The sequence below is a fragment of the Dryobates pubescens genome, chromosome 6 (genome assembly GCF_014839835.1).
Source record: "Dryobates pubescens isolate bDryPub1 chromosome 6, bDryPub1.pri, whole genome shotgun sequence".
NCBI classification, from domain to species: Eukaryota; Metazoa; Chordata; class Aves; order Piciformes; family Picidae; genus Dryobates; species Dryobates pubescens.
Window position 1 is genome coordinate 19,045,181 of NC_071617.1, and position 16,905 is coordinate 19,062,085.

Here is a 16,905-nt window from a genome sequence, read left to right on the forward strand (position 1 = left end):
TCTGTATAAGAAGGTAAAATAGGTAGCCTTCTTCCTGTTTCAAACTAATCCAAACACAGACTCACAAGATCAAGCATTGTAGTGACAAATGCCATTAATAAATTCACTATCCAAGTGAGCAATTTCCTGTTGTTTCCTCTTAGCAGAGGAAACCACATGCAAGTGTTAGGAGGAGGACCTGGTGTGCGAAAATTGATCTGTTGTTAGCCACTTGTAGCTTCAGGTAAGATGTCACTAAATTTGTTTCACAGTAACTCTCTCTGCACGTATTTTGATAGCACAGCTACATCATCCTCCATGTTCACTACCAGTCTCTAGTTATTTTTTCAGTGTGTTTTCAAAGAGCTGCTCACATTTTTTACTGAAATTTAGCACGTTTCTCTCCTTTGTCCTCCCTCACTAACTTTACCTCCTCTTCCTCTCCGATTTCCATATTCCAGTTGTCATTCATCCTGCACTATAACCATTGTAGAAGCTCTTAGTTTGTAACTAAAAGTATAGAAATAAATTTTCTATTGAACTTTTCCCTGAAAATTTTAGGGATGTATTCATATAAGGAGCTGGGTTTTTTCAAGTACTTAAACTCAGATATAGCAAGAAAAATTTTGAACCAAGGCATTTGTAACTACATGCTGGTTATGATAGCCTGATAATTGGGAACTCCAGTTAGCTCACTATGCAGTTCCTTCTGGTCAAGCTTGACCTACTTTGAATAGCTTGCATTTGTGGCATGTGGCACAAATTTGCACAAAATACATATGGCATTTGTGGCACTGAATATCTAGTGTGATGGTGTCAGACTCTCAGCACCACACCACAGAAATCACCTCAAGATTACCTTATTGGAAAAAAACCCACATTTAAAGGCAATTGAAGCTTTAGTTTATAGGCTAGGTTCTGCTCTCTGACACATACTCCAAGTCTGTGCTGATTTCAAAGGGAACTGCTACTCTCAGTAAACTGGAAAAAAGACTTGGAAATTACTTTCAAGTAACATTTCTCAGACTTGCTTGTAGAAAGTTTGGGTAACCTGATTCAAGTGTGCTGGCAATGCAAGTCACACCTACTGTGGCATTTCCAGCATTGCTAAAATCAGCCCAGCCAGGAAGCATTTTCTAATGCTTTCTTATTCTGTGTGTGGTTATAATCTCAAAGTTTGAACTTTGCACCATCCTGTTTCTAATTACAGTGTAGAATCACAAGGTAGAGTGATCATTGTTTCATATAGCTGTGTAGTCACCATTTTAGTTCTGCTCCTAACAAGACAGTTTAAAATAAAGGTCAGACAATGATTTTGCAATAGCAATTACAGCATGCTTACCTCATTTTGATGTAATAGAACTAAAAGGATAGAACATTCTTCTTGTCTCAGCTTGCAAATACCATAAATATTTTATAGCCAATTCCAACTACAACCATATCAAAACCCCCCCATCAAAATAGTTTTTCAGTAGATATATGTATATAAAAAATATGTATTTAAATGTTCTTGAAGAATTAAATTCCAGCACTAAGTAAAACTTTCAAAATATACTTCAGTATTTAAAGGAAAATCCAAGAAGGATTCATGGGTAGATATCAGACTTCATAAACAGGAAAAGATTGCTCATTTGGGGTGGTGATATTTGCAAAGCAACAAGCAAACCTAGGGGCAGAAAGCCTGAAGTGAGAACATTAGAAATGATACTTTTTCATTAAAAGAACAAATTAAAAGGGGAGGTCATAACACACAGATACGACACAAGGGAGGGGACATGTGTTTACCACCCAGTTCATGTTCCTTTTAAGTCACAGGCTGACAGCAAGGCCAGCAGACCTTGACCAGCTGTTTCACATTGTGTTAATTTCTCTATCCTGCCTATATACACCAAATCTCCAGCTTGCAATAGAAAGGCTTCAAAAGTAGAGGGTTTTTTCCTCCCAGTTTGCTAAGACAATTTCATTACAGAATATAACAGAAGCGAGCACATTACTCTTAGAGACATTTCCATGATTTCTGTCTCGACCATCTCAAGCAAATGACATGAAAATGAGCAATTTTGGTTCAAGACTCTTTTTCTGATTCAAGTTAGGCCTACACTATCACATTCATTGTCCTTAAAAAAAAAATAAATAAATAAAATAAAACCCCAAATAATAAACTTAATCTCCATAGACATGAAATTGAAATGTTATCCAATGCTTTAAAAAAATTACTTTTGGTAGAAAAAAATAAGAATACTAAATATCATGATAAAGAGAAAAGACTCAGTAGGCAGATTCCCTAGGCATAGGTCTTTGCCACAAGTCTATGTGGAATAGGGCAAGGTTTTCTGCAGTGGTTGGTCCAGACTCACTACATGTATCTGTATTCTGATACCAAAATCACAATCTGTAGAGGATGAGAAATGAAGGAATAGCCAAGGTTATTTCATACTGCTTAAAACTGTTTTCAATGCCTAACTGACAACTGACAAAACATTTGAGAAAGTCCCCAGAGAAGAAATATGCCTTCTCATCACATAACAGTTTTCTTGTCATATTCAGCTGTTGAACCTGATCTTAAAGTTCCAGAATTTCTTTTCTGGCAACTTACGACCTCATTACAGTCATATCAAAGGCACTGTTTTGTCTAAAAATATGGATTTCTTGTCTCTTCTGTAGCTTTTCAGTAAATAGTATCACAGTATCACCAAGGTTGGAAGAGACCTCAAAGATCATCAAGTCCAACCTGTCACCACAGACCTCATGACTAGACCATGGCACCAAGTGCCACGTCCAATCCCCTCTTAAACACCTCCAGGGGTGGTGACTCCAACACCTCCCTAGGCAGCCCATTCCAATGGCGAACGACTCTCTCAGTGATGAACTTTCTCCTCACCTCGAGCCTAAACTTCCCCTGGCACACCTTGAGACTGTGTCCTCTTGTTCTGGTGCTGGTTGCTTGAGAGAAGAGACCAACTCCCTTCTGGTTACAACCTCCCTTCAGGTAGTTGTAGACAGCAATGAGGTCACTCCTGAGCCTCCTCTTCTCCAGGCCAAACAATCCCAGCTCCCTCAGCCTCTCCTCATAGGGCTTGTGCTCAAGGCCTCTCATCAGCCTTGTTGCCCTTCTCTGGACACGTTCAAGTGTCTCAATGTCCTTCTTAAACTGATGGGCCCAGAACTGGACACAGTACTCAAGGTGCGGCCTAACCAGTGCAGAGTCCAGGGGCACAATGACTTCCCTGCTCCTGCTGGCCACACTATTCCTGATGCAGGCCAGGATGCCATTGGCCTTCTTGGCCACCTGGGCACACTGCTGGCTCATGTTTAGGTGGCTGTCAATCAGCTCCCCCAGGTCCCTTTCTGTTTGGCACCTCTCCAGCCACTCCGACCCCAGCCTGTAGCTCTGCATGGGGTTATTGTGGCCAAGTGCAGCACCCGGCACTTGGATTTGTTGAATGCCATCCTGTTGGACTCTGCCCATCTGTCCAGTCGGTCGAGGTCCGTCTGCAGAGCCCTTCTGCCCTCTAACAGATCAAAATCTGCTCCCAACTTGGTGTCATCTGCAAATTTGCTGATGACTGACTCAACCCCCTCATCCAGATCATCAATGAAGATATTAAAGAGGATGGGGCCCAGCACTGATCCCTGGGGGACACCACTAGTGACTGGCTGCCAGTAATTCCAGTTCGTGAAGTAAATGATTTCCTTTCACTTACTTCTTCTGTTAGATCTTGGACAATGAATCTCAGCTCATTAGCAATTCACAGAGCAGTAAGAGAGATACCTGAAGTCCGTGGTGGCACAGACTATACAGAAAAATCTGTTCTTTTCTCCACAGACATGCTTGTGCTTCATAAAAGAACAAGTCGCTCTGAATTAAAGCCTTGCACTGAAAAAGTTAACTGAAAACAAGCACAACATAAACGATTACATGTACACACACACAAGATGAACGGTGTTGGCTAGCAATAAAAGTCTAAGGAATTTTAAATAGCCACCATCATACTTATGGTGGTATGAAAAATCCTGGAAATAAAAAACCTTAAAAAAAATAAAATCACTGGCTACTTACAACTTTTGCAAAGGAAAGTTAGAGAGTTATGCTTTCTTTATGCTTTTATATTCCCATTCTGATGTGTTTACTGGAAACACATACTAGAATAACAAGATTTATTACTTACAATAGTAACTCTGTTTTGAAGTAATATGGCCATTAACATTGTGTCAACACATATATTTCTATCCAGATGTCCTAAAAAAAATAAATTACTTCACTCAAGCCTATATGGTTGAGATAAAGCAAGGAAAAACATATTTTAAAAAGGCCCCATTGAGTGTAATGCTCAATTTTGCATGAGGAAACAGTCATCCTCCTTGAATGTTATTACACAACACTAGCACTATGCTTCAAGCAAGGCATGAGAACATGCTTACTAATTTTCACCATTAATTAGATCACCTGATGACCAGTAGATCAGAATGAAAACAAAGAAATGTTGGCAAATCCCTTTCTTCCTCCTCCAAGAATAAGAATTATCTATCCAAGCTCACAGAGACAACACAAACATTTAATAAAGAAAATTGCACAGCATATATTTTAAAATCACATCACATGGTCTGCAGGTCAACCTGGTATCCTCCTTTTCAAAATGGAGGCAGACGAGAGTAAGCAGATTCCCTGATGTGGCAGGACATGATAGTGTCGTCCACATGGAGCTTGACAGGAAGAACTACAGACATATCCTGTATGTGCATAATCCTTTGTCTGCTAAATAGCTCTAGAAATAGCTCTAAATCCTTCAGCTACCCAGAAGATTCAAGAGTCCACAAACACAGACTCCTTACACATCTTTGTTGTCTCTTTGCCAATAACTAGCACAAAAGAGTAACCAACAAAAATTGCTTGTAAATTCCACCCAGGGAGGAAAATATTTGCCACTTGAGTATAGTTACCTTTAACACTCTGAGCCTGATGCTTATTTGACTTTCATTAGCTACACAACACATATGTATGTGTGTCAACATACTTAACAGCTCTTCATTATGAACAATAACAAGAAACTAGGCAAACTAAAAGTACTGTGTGGCTCAGCAAACACCATTTAAACTGCAGTTTAGCTCTGATTGAGCATGGTCAGTGCTCAGAGCTACTCAACTCACCTGGGCTGAGCTGACACATGCAGTTATTCAGGTGTCAGCACTCCACTTGCCAAACTCTTGCAGTCACCACAGGGAAGTTAGTTCCTCCCATGCATGCAAACTGCTCTAGCCTCCAGATGCAGATCCCCAGAATCAGAACAACAGGAGTTCACAGAATAACAGGAGTTGGAAGAGACATCTGAGTGTCAGCTAGTCCAATGCCTCTGTTAAAGCAAGTTTGCCTAGTGTAGGAGTACAGTCAAGTGGGTTTTTCAAGTCTCCAGAGGAGAATCTACAATCTCTCTGGGCAGTTCTCCGTCACCCTCAAAAAAGTTTTTCCTTATGCTCAGGTGGAACTTCCTCTGTTCCAGTTTGTGCCCATTACTCCCTAACCTGTCACTGGGCACCACTTGAAAGAAAGTGGCCCCATCTTCTTGACTCTGTCCCTTTAGTTCTTTATAGGCATTGTTAAGATTCTCTCTGACTTCTCCAGGCTAAATAGTCCCAGATGCCTCAGCCTGTCCTTGTGAGATATTCCAGTCCCGCTAATCATCATTGTAGCCTCTGTTGAACGCTCTCCAGTAGCTCCCAATCTCTCTTGAACCTGGGAAGACCAGAACTAGACACATTACTCTACTGCCTCACTAGGGCAGAGTAGAGGGGGAGAAGAATCCCTCTTGATTGTTAGCCTCACTCTTCTTAATGCATCCCAGGATACCATTTGCCTTCTGGGCCACATGAGCACTCCCAGGTCCTTCTCTACAGAGACACTTTCCAGCAGGTTAACCCCTAACCTGTACCTAGGCACAGGGTTTTTATTTCTCCCTAGATGCAAGACTCTATACTTCCTTTTGCTGAACTTCATAAGAAGTTCTGCCCAACTCTCTAGCCTGTCCAGGTCTCCCTGAATTGCAGCACAGCCTGATGGGGCATCAGCCACTCCTCCCAGTTTCTTACTGAGAGTATACTCCAGGTCATTGATGCAGACATTGAAGACTGGACCCAGTACTAACCCCTGGGGAACATCACTAGCCACAGGCTTCCAAACAGACTGTGCTACTGATTGGAGTCTCCTGACCTCCCTCATTCAGCCAGTTCTCAATCCACCTCACTGACCACTCTTGTAACCCACACTTCCTAAGTTTACCTATCAGGATGTTACGGAGACAGTGTCAAATGCCCTGCTGAAGTTGAGGTAGACAACATCCACTGTTCTCCTCAAATCTATTCAGCCAGAAGGCTATTCAGATAGAAGGCTATCAGATTGGTCGAGCATGATTTCCCCTGTGTGAATCCATTCTGACTATTCCTGGCAATCTTTTCCTCCTCTGCTGGCTCAGGTACAGCAGAGTTTAGCAGTAACATTACCAGATCTTTCTTCAAATTTGTCAAGCACCTGCATCTGAGTGGTCCCCAAAAGAGTTCAGTTAAACCAAAGCAACACTTCAGTTCATTTACTTCTCAGTCTCACCTGAGGCTCTGATCTCAGACCAGGGAAAAGGCTGGTACCAGGAAACAGACATAAAGTATTCTGTGAAGCTCAGAAAAGTTTATATTCTTTAAGCTCCTCTAATCGAGGACCAAGTGTTGGGGTTTCTTTCCATTGATACATTGAAACAGTTGCAAAGTTGCATTTCTCCACGGGAATCTATCAATCATTTGGAGGGAAAAAAACTTCCTCCAATGTAATTTAATAGGTAATTTATTTTGAAAACAACTCACTTTAGGAAACAAACTAACCAAAATAAGCTTATTGGTAGTTTCCCAGTCTAAGGCTGTGCTTGCCAAAACACAAGCTGTACAGAAACCATCCTTCTGATTAACCCTTACAGTCACTGTCTTGTGAACATTAAACCCAGGGCTACACAAGATAAAGCTAGAAACAGCACACAGGCTGCTGGTGCCTTAGCTGGTGGAATTGGGTATATTGCTTAGGATAAAGAGCAAAAATTTACACTGCCTCTGTAGGAACACTGATATTTACTTCACAGTATAATCTGTTTGTTTTAGCTTTGATACAGGACAATTTGTAATCCACCTAGCCTTTGTCAGTAAATAGCTTTTGCTAACAAAGTGTGCTTTCCCAAGCTTGATAGCCCTCAATATGCTCCACCATCAGCTGTCAGGCTCTTAGACTTCTTAAGGGCGTGTACAGCCTTAATGGAAGGTAATCATAGAATTGTTAGGGTTGGAATGGACCTCAAGGATCAGCTAGTCCCAACCCCCCTGCCATGGGCAGGGACACCTCACACTAGATCAGGTTGCTCAGAGCCACATACAGCCTGGCTTTTAAAACTTCCAGGGATGGTGCTTCTACCACCTCCCTGGGCAACCTGTTCCAGTGTCTCACCATCCTAATGGTGAAGAGCTTCTCCTAACATCCAATCTGAATCTACCCATTTCTATTTTTGTTCCATTCTCCCTAGTCCTGTCATTACCTGACACTCTCCCCAGCTTTCTTGTAGGCCCCCTTAAGATACTGGAAGGCTGCAATAAGGTCACCTCAGAGCCTTCTCTTCTCCAGACTGAATAGTCCCAACTCTCTCAGTCTGTCCTCATAGGAGAGGAGCTCCAGCCCTCTAATCATCCTCATGGCCTTTCTCTGGACACACTCTAGCATGTCCAGATTCTTCCCGTAATACGGGCTCCAGAACTGGACACAATACTCCAGGTGGGGTCTCACCAGAGCGGAGTAGAGGGGGAGAATCACCTTCCTCAACCTGCTGGCTATGCTTCTCTTGATGCAGCCCAGGATGTAATTGAGGGTGCACTCAATGCCACTGTCCATGTTGCCAACAAAGATGTTAAATAAGCCTGGTCCCAGTACTGATCCTTGAGGGACTCCACTTGTCACTGGCCTCCACTTGGACATGGACCCATTAACAGCCACCCTTTGGGTGTGGCCATAAAGCCAGTTCTTTATCCACTGAATGGTCCATCCATCAAACCCATACTGCACCAGCTTGGAGACCAGGATGTGGTGCGAGACAGTGTTGAAGGCTTTGCCCAGGTCCAGGTAAATTACATCAGTTGCTTGACCTTCATCTATTTATGTTGTGACCTTGTCATAGAAGGCCACCAGGTTTGTGAGGCAGGATTTGCCCTTGGTGAGCCTGTGCTGATTGTACCCAATCACGTCTTTGCTATTCTTCTGCCTCAGCAGTGCCTCCATGAAGATCTGTTCCATGACTTTACTAGGCACAGAGGTGAGACTGACTGGCCTGTAGTTCCCTGGGTCATCCCTCTTTCCCTTTTTGAAAATGGGGGTAATGTTTCCCCTTTTCCAGTCAGTGGGGACCTCCCCGGACTGCCATGAGTTTTGGAATGATGGAGAGCAGCCTAGCAACCTCATCCACCAGTTCCCTCAGCACCTGTGGGTGTATCCCATCAGGTCCCATGGCTTGAACACTCTGAGGTTCTTCAGATGGTCATGAACCTGATCTTCACTCACAATGGACAGTTCCTTCTTCCAGTCCCTGCCATTATCTTTGGGAATGCAGATGGAGCCCTTGCTAGTGAAGACTGAGGTAAATAAGTCATTGAGAACCTCAGCCTTCTCCTTGTCACCAGTCCACCTGTTTCCTTTCTGAGGGGGCTCACACCTTCCCAAGTCTTCTTTTTACCAGTAATATACCTATAAACATTTTTACTGTTCCCCTTGATCTCCCTGGCTAGATTTAATTCTAACTGAGCTTTAGCTTTTCTAACCAGGTCTCTTGCTGCTTGGGCAGCTTCCTTATATGCCCCACATTCCAGCTGTCCTTTCTTCCACTCCTTGTAGAGTTTCTTTTCTTGCGACAGTGTGTGCAGGAGCTCCTTGCTCATCCAGGCAGGTCTCCTAGCATTCTTTCCTACTTTCCTCTTTCTGGGTGTCCTTTGCTCCTGGGCATGGAGAAGGTGATCCTTGAACACTGACCAGCTGTCTTGGGCCCCTCTTTCCTCTAGGGCTTTGTCCCACGATACTTTGGCCAGCAGATTCCTGAAGTGATCAAAGTCTGCATGCCTGAAGTCCAGGGTTGTAAGCTGGGGTACGTCCTCCTAGTTGCCCTGAGGATCTTAAATTCTATTGCTTCATGGTCACTGCAGCCAAGATTATCCCCGAGCCTCACATTGGTCACTAGCTTTTCCTTATTGGTGAGAACCAGGTCCAGCATAGCACCTTTTCTTGTTGGTTCCTCTACCATTTGGAGGAGGAAGTTGTCATCTATGCATTCCAGGAACATCATGGAATGCTGATACCTTGCTGTGTTGTCCTTACAGCAGATGTCAGGGTGGTTGAAATCCCCCATGAGGACCAGGGCCTGCCTTCCCTTTAATCTTCACCCATATTCTCTCAACTAGCTCATCATCCTTCTCCAGGTCTTTATGGCCTACATAGCCTTTCAATTTCATATAAAGCTACAGATGCACATGTGAAAATTACAGCTACAAGGATGTCAACACTCAGAAACTTTATATTCACTTAAATGATTTGTTTTTAGAGTAGACAAATTGTGGTGTAGATTTATTTTTTTAAACTGAGTAATAACAGGTAGATCCTACACTGGTCAGGAGTTATGGAATAGGACTCGAAAGCTCTTTGTCAGGCTTTTAAAGACTTTGTATCTGTAAGATCTGAACTGCTGATTCTAATAGGGTTTTGAAAAGCACTACAGCATGATACATTTTATAACAGCCAATCTCTTTAAGGCCAAGCCTTAAGGAACTAGCACTGGTATACGCTTCATGTCTTAGCTGAAAGATTAATTTTGCCTAGATAATAGTACTATTGCAAACCCACGAACATTCGACAACACTTTCTATCATCAGTTTTGGTCTTGATACAAATGCATTTGTCAAAGAATTGCTCTCATTAAGAGCTGATGGAGCTAGCCCAGATCACTCAGAAATAGCTAAATGATGCATTCAGAAGCATAGCAGGGCACACCAGAAGCCAAGTTTGGATATGCTCATTTCATCTTAACATCAAAGTGATGTTATGCTTATGCTTTAAAGACACACCTTCCCCACATCCATACAAGAAAAAGATGTAAAAAGGACAAAAATAAAACTTACCTCTCCAGACCAGAGCCCAGCCACTGGCGGAATGAACTATTACAAGACAGGCAATCCTTCTCAGTCTTGTGCAAAAGTCCCAAATCAATATTATATATTTTAAAAACTCTTACACAACCAGAAAGATGGTATATGCCCTACTGGAAAAAAACAACTCATTACTAAATTCAGCATTTCAGCTTCATATGCATCTCTTCAGATATAATTAAAATTACAAGAAGCTAACCTACAGTCTGAAAAAATCTCTTTCCTGAATGTCTGACCTAAGCCCACTCTGGTGATGGTACAGAGATCAGTGAAATGCAAGAAGCTGACAAACAACATAATTAGTAATGCTTGCTTGAGTTTCAAGATTTCAAATGCAATATTGCCCTGGTTTTGCTCTATTTAAATCCATATACAGAGATGCACCAGGATTTGTTCTTCTGTCTTCCAATGAGAGATACTGAGAATTGTTTCGGAGAAAAGCTTTCCTGAGCCTCAGTTTCTCTAGCATGATGCCAGTGTTACTGAATACATCATACTGAATACAAAATACATCATCCCCAAAGGAAAATCTGCACCTCACAGGCTAAATGACTTATAAAATTCCACATTCTTGGCTCCTGACTTTTTTGGGCCACAGCCCATAGTCTCTTCTCTGCTTTGTGTTGCACTTCTTTACCATCAAAACTCTCTATGAAAAGCTCCATGACAGAGACAGTTCTGTGGAGCTTATCAAGTTGCTGTAAGCTATCACAGCTGCCATCAGGGCAGGTAACAGCCTGCACCTGGGCTTGGGCTTTCAGCCGAGAACCGAGGGCTGAGTAACTCCGACAGCAGTTTTAAAAGTGGTAAAAGACATTACTGGGTTTCAGCTCTAGGCTTAGGCTGCATTTACAGCACTGCAACTTTTTTATTCCCCGCCCCGAGAGACCAGAAGTCAGCCCCGGCATTCCGTGGAGGCAGCCCTGCAACCTCCGAGAGCAAGCTCGCCGCTCAGAGTTTCCAAAAGCCGCAAACGTCAGGCTGTCCCGTTGCCCATGGTTCAAAACGGTACGTGAAGTTGGATGCCTAACCACAGGCCTTTCTCTCGAAAACGCCGCACTTCTCTCCTCCTTCCCCGGAGAGCTTTTGCTTCGCCCGTGCAAGCCGCGGGAGGATGGCCTGGCCTGGCCCGCCCCGGCCCGGCCCCGCCCCGTCTCCAGCACCACCACAGCCCGGCTCCGGCGCGGTGCAATGGCGCCACTTGGCGGTCGCGCCGGGGAGCAGCTCCGCAAGAAAGGCCGGCGGGCAGCGAGATCGCCCCCCATCGTGTACCGAGGGGACTGCGCCTGGCGCAGGCAAAAAGGAAAGAGCAGCCCTCCCCCGAAAGGCATTTTTTCACATTTTTACACTGGAGGGAAATGCGGTTCTTTTCACCTGCGTACGCGCCCCTTGCATTCCTTCTTTCCATGTTCAAATAAACTCCTCCACGCAAATACCACTCTGAGGGCCTGTTTGCCATCCGCTCACCCCAGTGCCTGCCCGCAGTACTTTGCAACAAAAACCTGGAAGACTGTACCTCACTGATTGCCCACAGGTGTCCTTCGCTCTGGACTCTCACAAATCAGCAATGCAGCTGAAAAGAGGTAGTTGTTTCAACATTAACAGGACAGAGAAGCCTTTTTATTTTTTCAGAAAGCACTTCTGTCTCTCCTTTCCTTCCCTCCACAGGTGGAAGTGATTTAAAAGGAAAAGAATTTGCTAAGTATCTAGTCTAATAAAAGGTTGCCCTTAGTTGTATACTGCTATGTTATGCTAATTATATACGCCATATCAACCCAAAAGCCAGGTTATTAGCAAGAGAGTCACACTTCAGCTACAGTTTTTATTTATCTTTATTCAGTTTAGGTATTCCAGCTCCCATGAATTCAGCATGCATTTGCTTTGGTTTAATAAAAAGATTATACCCAGTAAGCTTTGCATGATGAGGACCAGAACTCACCTTTTGTCCATCATCACTCTGTTCCCACAGAGCTCTGCTGAAGTAAATGTGAGTCTTGAACCCCTCTGCGAAAGATATCCTGGTTTATCTCCACTAGTAATTTATGGAGAAATTATACAAAGTGAAAGTAGATACAAAATGGGAACCAAACAGTCCATTAGTGCCTTTATCAACTCATTCTCTTAATTTTAACACTTCAGTTTTCCTCATCTAATTCTTCCTCAAATTCTAAGTTCTCTGGTTCAGTCACAACCTACCTAAGGATTAGGGTAAAAACTACTTCTCAGTCAGCATACAGAGACAAGACTTTGGCCTTTGTTTTGGCCTCTCAAAGCTCCTAGTCATTAGCACTGGTGCATTTTCAAGCTTCTTTGTACAACTCTGAACCCTCTGCTGTAACATCTGATAGGGTTGAACCTGTGATACAATGTAACCAGTCTGAGGTTATACATAGATAAAGTGCATGATAACCATAGGCATAAGGTCTGCCAGCTGAAGCACCTGCAATAAGGACTGACAATCCTGTTATTAAGGCATTAATTCTAGTAAAGGGAATCCAGGTACTAGTAAATTCTGCCTGATGGTATCTCATGGCAGCGTAGCAAACGATGATCCAGGTACAAGAAAAAACGACCCAACTTCTGTGTATGTTAAAAATCCGATGACTTTTAATTGGTACTGAAAAAACTTGCAACAGTAATAAAAATTACAAGAGAAGAAGCATTAATAGCACCTCCTATGTTGGGAAACCATGAAAAGGAAAGAAGCTGTCCAAAAATAGTCACAAAATAATTAAATCACGATTGCATATTTATCAAGTTGTAAAAAGTTAGGCTAAGCATGCTGTAGTAGCTCTGAATAATAATAACTATTGACTTGATTTCTGAATCTTCAATTGAATAAACTTTTGAAAGAGAAAAGAAAGTACAGTATAAATCTAACTTAGCATGTTTGTCTTCTTCTAGAATGCTCTCTGGACAAAGAGAAAAACTTTAAAAGCATGTAATCAAAGTCTGGTCCTAATAAGTGAGAACAGTAATTCTTCTCAAATCTAACATCAAATTGTTTGCTTGAGTTCATGGACTTTGAGCAAACCTCTGAAGTTTTACATAAAGGAACAAAGTGGCATCCAATTTTAGGATCAGACTTTGCACAACTGTAACTAATGTTGACAGTTCCCCAGGACTTCTCTTATAAACTACTTGAGAAAAGATTGGCTGGATCTGGAACACAAAGAATCAGTCACAGGCAAAGTTAAATTTCATGCTTCTGTTTCTAGTAAAACTACAATAATCAGTGGCTGCTCCTCTGATAAAGAAGGTAGAATGAATGCTATTGTGCACAGCAACTTTATCACAAGGTAGATGCAGTCCTTAAAATTTTGGCAAGTTGCCAGTGTAATCCTTCACATAGAGTTTACCTACCATGAAATTAGGACTGAATTTTCATCTGCTGTGACTTACTAAATATTGTTCTTTTTCTAATACCTGAACTAGATGTGGACTTTCAGATTTGAGGGAGATCTGGAAAACTGTGGAAAGAAGAAAATGCTACAGTAAAAGAACAACTTCAGAAAGGAGGTCAATACTAAGTGGACTGTAGTTAAAAGCAAACCAAACCTATACAAAAATCATAATATTCCTATCACTAATTATGTGTTCAAAGGTCACCATTATCTAAACTTCACTTAACCAAGTAAGGGTGTAGAGATTGCTTGCATTCATTTTACAGTTATTATTAACATGGTTAAATTGCATAATATTGAAATAGTCCTGCACATTCATTTTAATCATCATTACTAGCTACACAGTTCCTCTCCCAAACCCACAATATAACACTTTACATTTCCAGGCTAGCAAAAGCCTTAATGGAACCACAAACTGTACTCTTAACGCTAGGTTTTGAACTCAATTTCAAGTACAATGCCAGTTTTTCCATGGAGGTACATATAATAATCACACAGGGAAAGAGAAGAGATGGATTTAATCTGTTCATTTTCAAGGAACAGAAGGAAGAATTCTTCCTCCTGAGAAAGAAGCCTGACTTAAAATTCAAGTATGCAGTAAATATTGCTTTAAGAAAAAAAGCATTGTTGTTTTAACAAAAGCTTTAGTTGAAAGTTGTGCTGAAGATGTTAAGAACACACCGGCAGGATGATTACTGTGTTTCTTTTTCCTATTCACCCCTCTAGCAATCCCCTAAAAAGGCTAAGCACTTACTGGGGGTAAAAAAAAAAGGGGGTTGGGGAGGGGAGAATAAGAAAGGCAATTAATCCTCAATGCTAGCAACTCAACACCACTCAATAAGGAATAGTATTGATCCTGTCACATAGCATTTTCTTCTGCCACAAACCCACCAATATTTACCATCCAGTATGGGACCTGCTTGATCCCAAACAGTGGAACTGTAAATTCTAGAGGAGCTTGCACTTTGAGTTCCCATGAGAAAAAATTCCTTTCTTTTTTCTCTTTACAATAATTTATATACACAACTGTTTCTCAGAAGAAAACTAAAAAAAAACCCACCTGGTTTACACCCAGAGCAGATACTTTCCTCACCTCAGACACATAGATTACTAGCAGCTCCTACTTTACCAAACACACCTGAGATAATTTAATCACTTCAGTGAAGTCAGTCAACCACCTCACTAACTCATGAGCAGACTTAACTCAGATGAAATTATTTCACCCTGGTTATTTGTCCTAGCCTTGAGGAAAGTACTACTGAGCCACAAATAATGATGATTTTTGAGGTCTCTTCCAACCGTGGTGATTCTGTGTAATAGCTTGTAACAATGCATATTAAGTACTAGCTGACCTTAGCATGGCAGGCTGTAAAATAAGTTCTTAGATTGGTTTTACACGGTTTAGCTTTCCCTGTAATGAGGTAGCAACTACCAGCAGAGGGAGAAGTGCAGGATTAGGTTGTTTTTACATTCCAGTTCCACTTGTATTCTTGAGCACTATTGGATGTCAAGTTAGCAGTAGTGGGATTCAAACCAAAAATACCTATTCTTCAAAATTTACAGTACTTTAAAACATCAACATATTTACACAGCAAAATTATATCGATGAAAATAGCAGCTTTTTTTTTAATCACAACCAAATTGCCCCCATATGTTTATTTGAATATATTCTAATCTACATTAATTTAATATTATTCCAATATATTCTAGTCTACATTACTCATTTAGTATAGAGGCATCTAAACATCAGATATGTACAACAGCCTCTGTTTTACTGTTTCTTCTGTCTTCTCAGTGATGTTGTGGGAAAAAAAACACCCTAAACTCCTTAAACAGATAAATTCATCTGTTTCATGAGAATGAGAGGGACAGAAACATATTTAGATGGTTTATTGAGAGGAGGCTATTACCCATTTTAAAGGGTAAGTTATTAGAGAAAAAAAAAAAGGTATTGTTATCTAATGTAAGGAAGTTAAAGAACTTTGTTGTAGTGTGTGTGTGTGTGTATGTGCAGGTATTTTCTGTGTAAGTTTGCTCTTTCCTTTTGAATGCTGAACATCAAAACCTGATTCTGAGGTTTTGCAGCTGAAGGGTTCTGATTTGTGTGCTCCTACTGATATAAAAATATAGCTTGTCTACTTCTAACTGAAAGATGTAGTTAGCTCTGAGGACAGAGGAAATAATGCTGTGGTTGTACTTAAGAATGTGTTTGTCTACAAGTCTTGTACAGAAATAAGTTAGTAATGATTAAAGGTGGTGTGTGGCTGCTGATGTTTCGTACTGTGCTTCTAGGTAGCCTTCTTGCTTGTCACTAATCAAGATGAATAGTAGAAGTACAAAAAGAAAAAAATCTTTTGCTTTTTAGATAATGGACTTTATTGTATAGTTTAATCAGTAGCTGCTATTTCCAAGTTAGTGACTTGACATGGCATAGCAGACTTACTGTAGCATTGAAGAGTTTTAATTAGTTTGTTTTGTTCAAGCTGCCTGTGCATGGTGTGTATTTGTCATGTTCCATCTCCCCTAAAAGCTGAGATGGGACTGTCTGAAGTTGGTTCTATCTCCCCTAAAAGCTGAGATGGGACTTTCTGAAGTTGGTTCTATCTCCCCTGAAAGCTAAGATGGGACTGTCTGAAGTTGTAAGCAATGAAACTTTAAATGCTGAAGTTTATAGTATTCTATATGTTAAGGGGAGTAATAATTAACTCAAAAAAATCTATTCCTCCTGGATGTGAGATATAGCATTTCACATGAAAATATTGACTTATTCAAAGGCAGTATTATCTTTAAGCTAATTGAATACTCCTGAACACCATTGCCTGCAAGATTATACTTGCTGGGGGTCCTGCATGTTTTTTCTTTTTTCTTCCAAATGTCAGTAAAAATATTGTAAGTATGATACAGAAACTAATTAATATTCCCACAGAGATATCCAATTCATTACAACACAGGAGAAGTTTAGATAAACTAGCTTAATTTGAGCAAAATCTGATAAAAATGTTTAAACAGATATCAAATATAATCTATACAGTCCTTTTCTTCAGTTACTTTCCCTTGGAATGCAACTGCAGCTATTGTATGAATTACATGGACAGATTCCTTATAGAGTTTGAGCTTTGGATACGGGCATTTTAAAAAGCAGTAGTACTCTCTTTTTGTTGAAGGCTTATATACACAGCTTTATAGAAAATATTGCCAATGTTTTCCTTTGTGCATCATATATTCACTGAAAGATTTTGTCAGCAGATGTAGGTTTCCATTGAGAATGGAAATCCTGTGGTCCTGGATGCATTGTTTGAAATAAGATGCATGC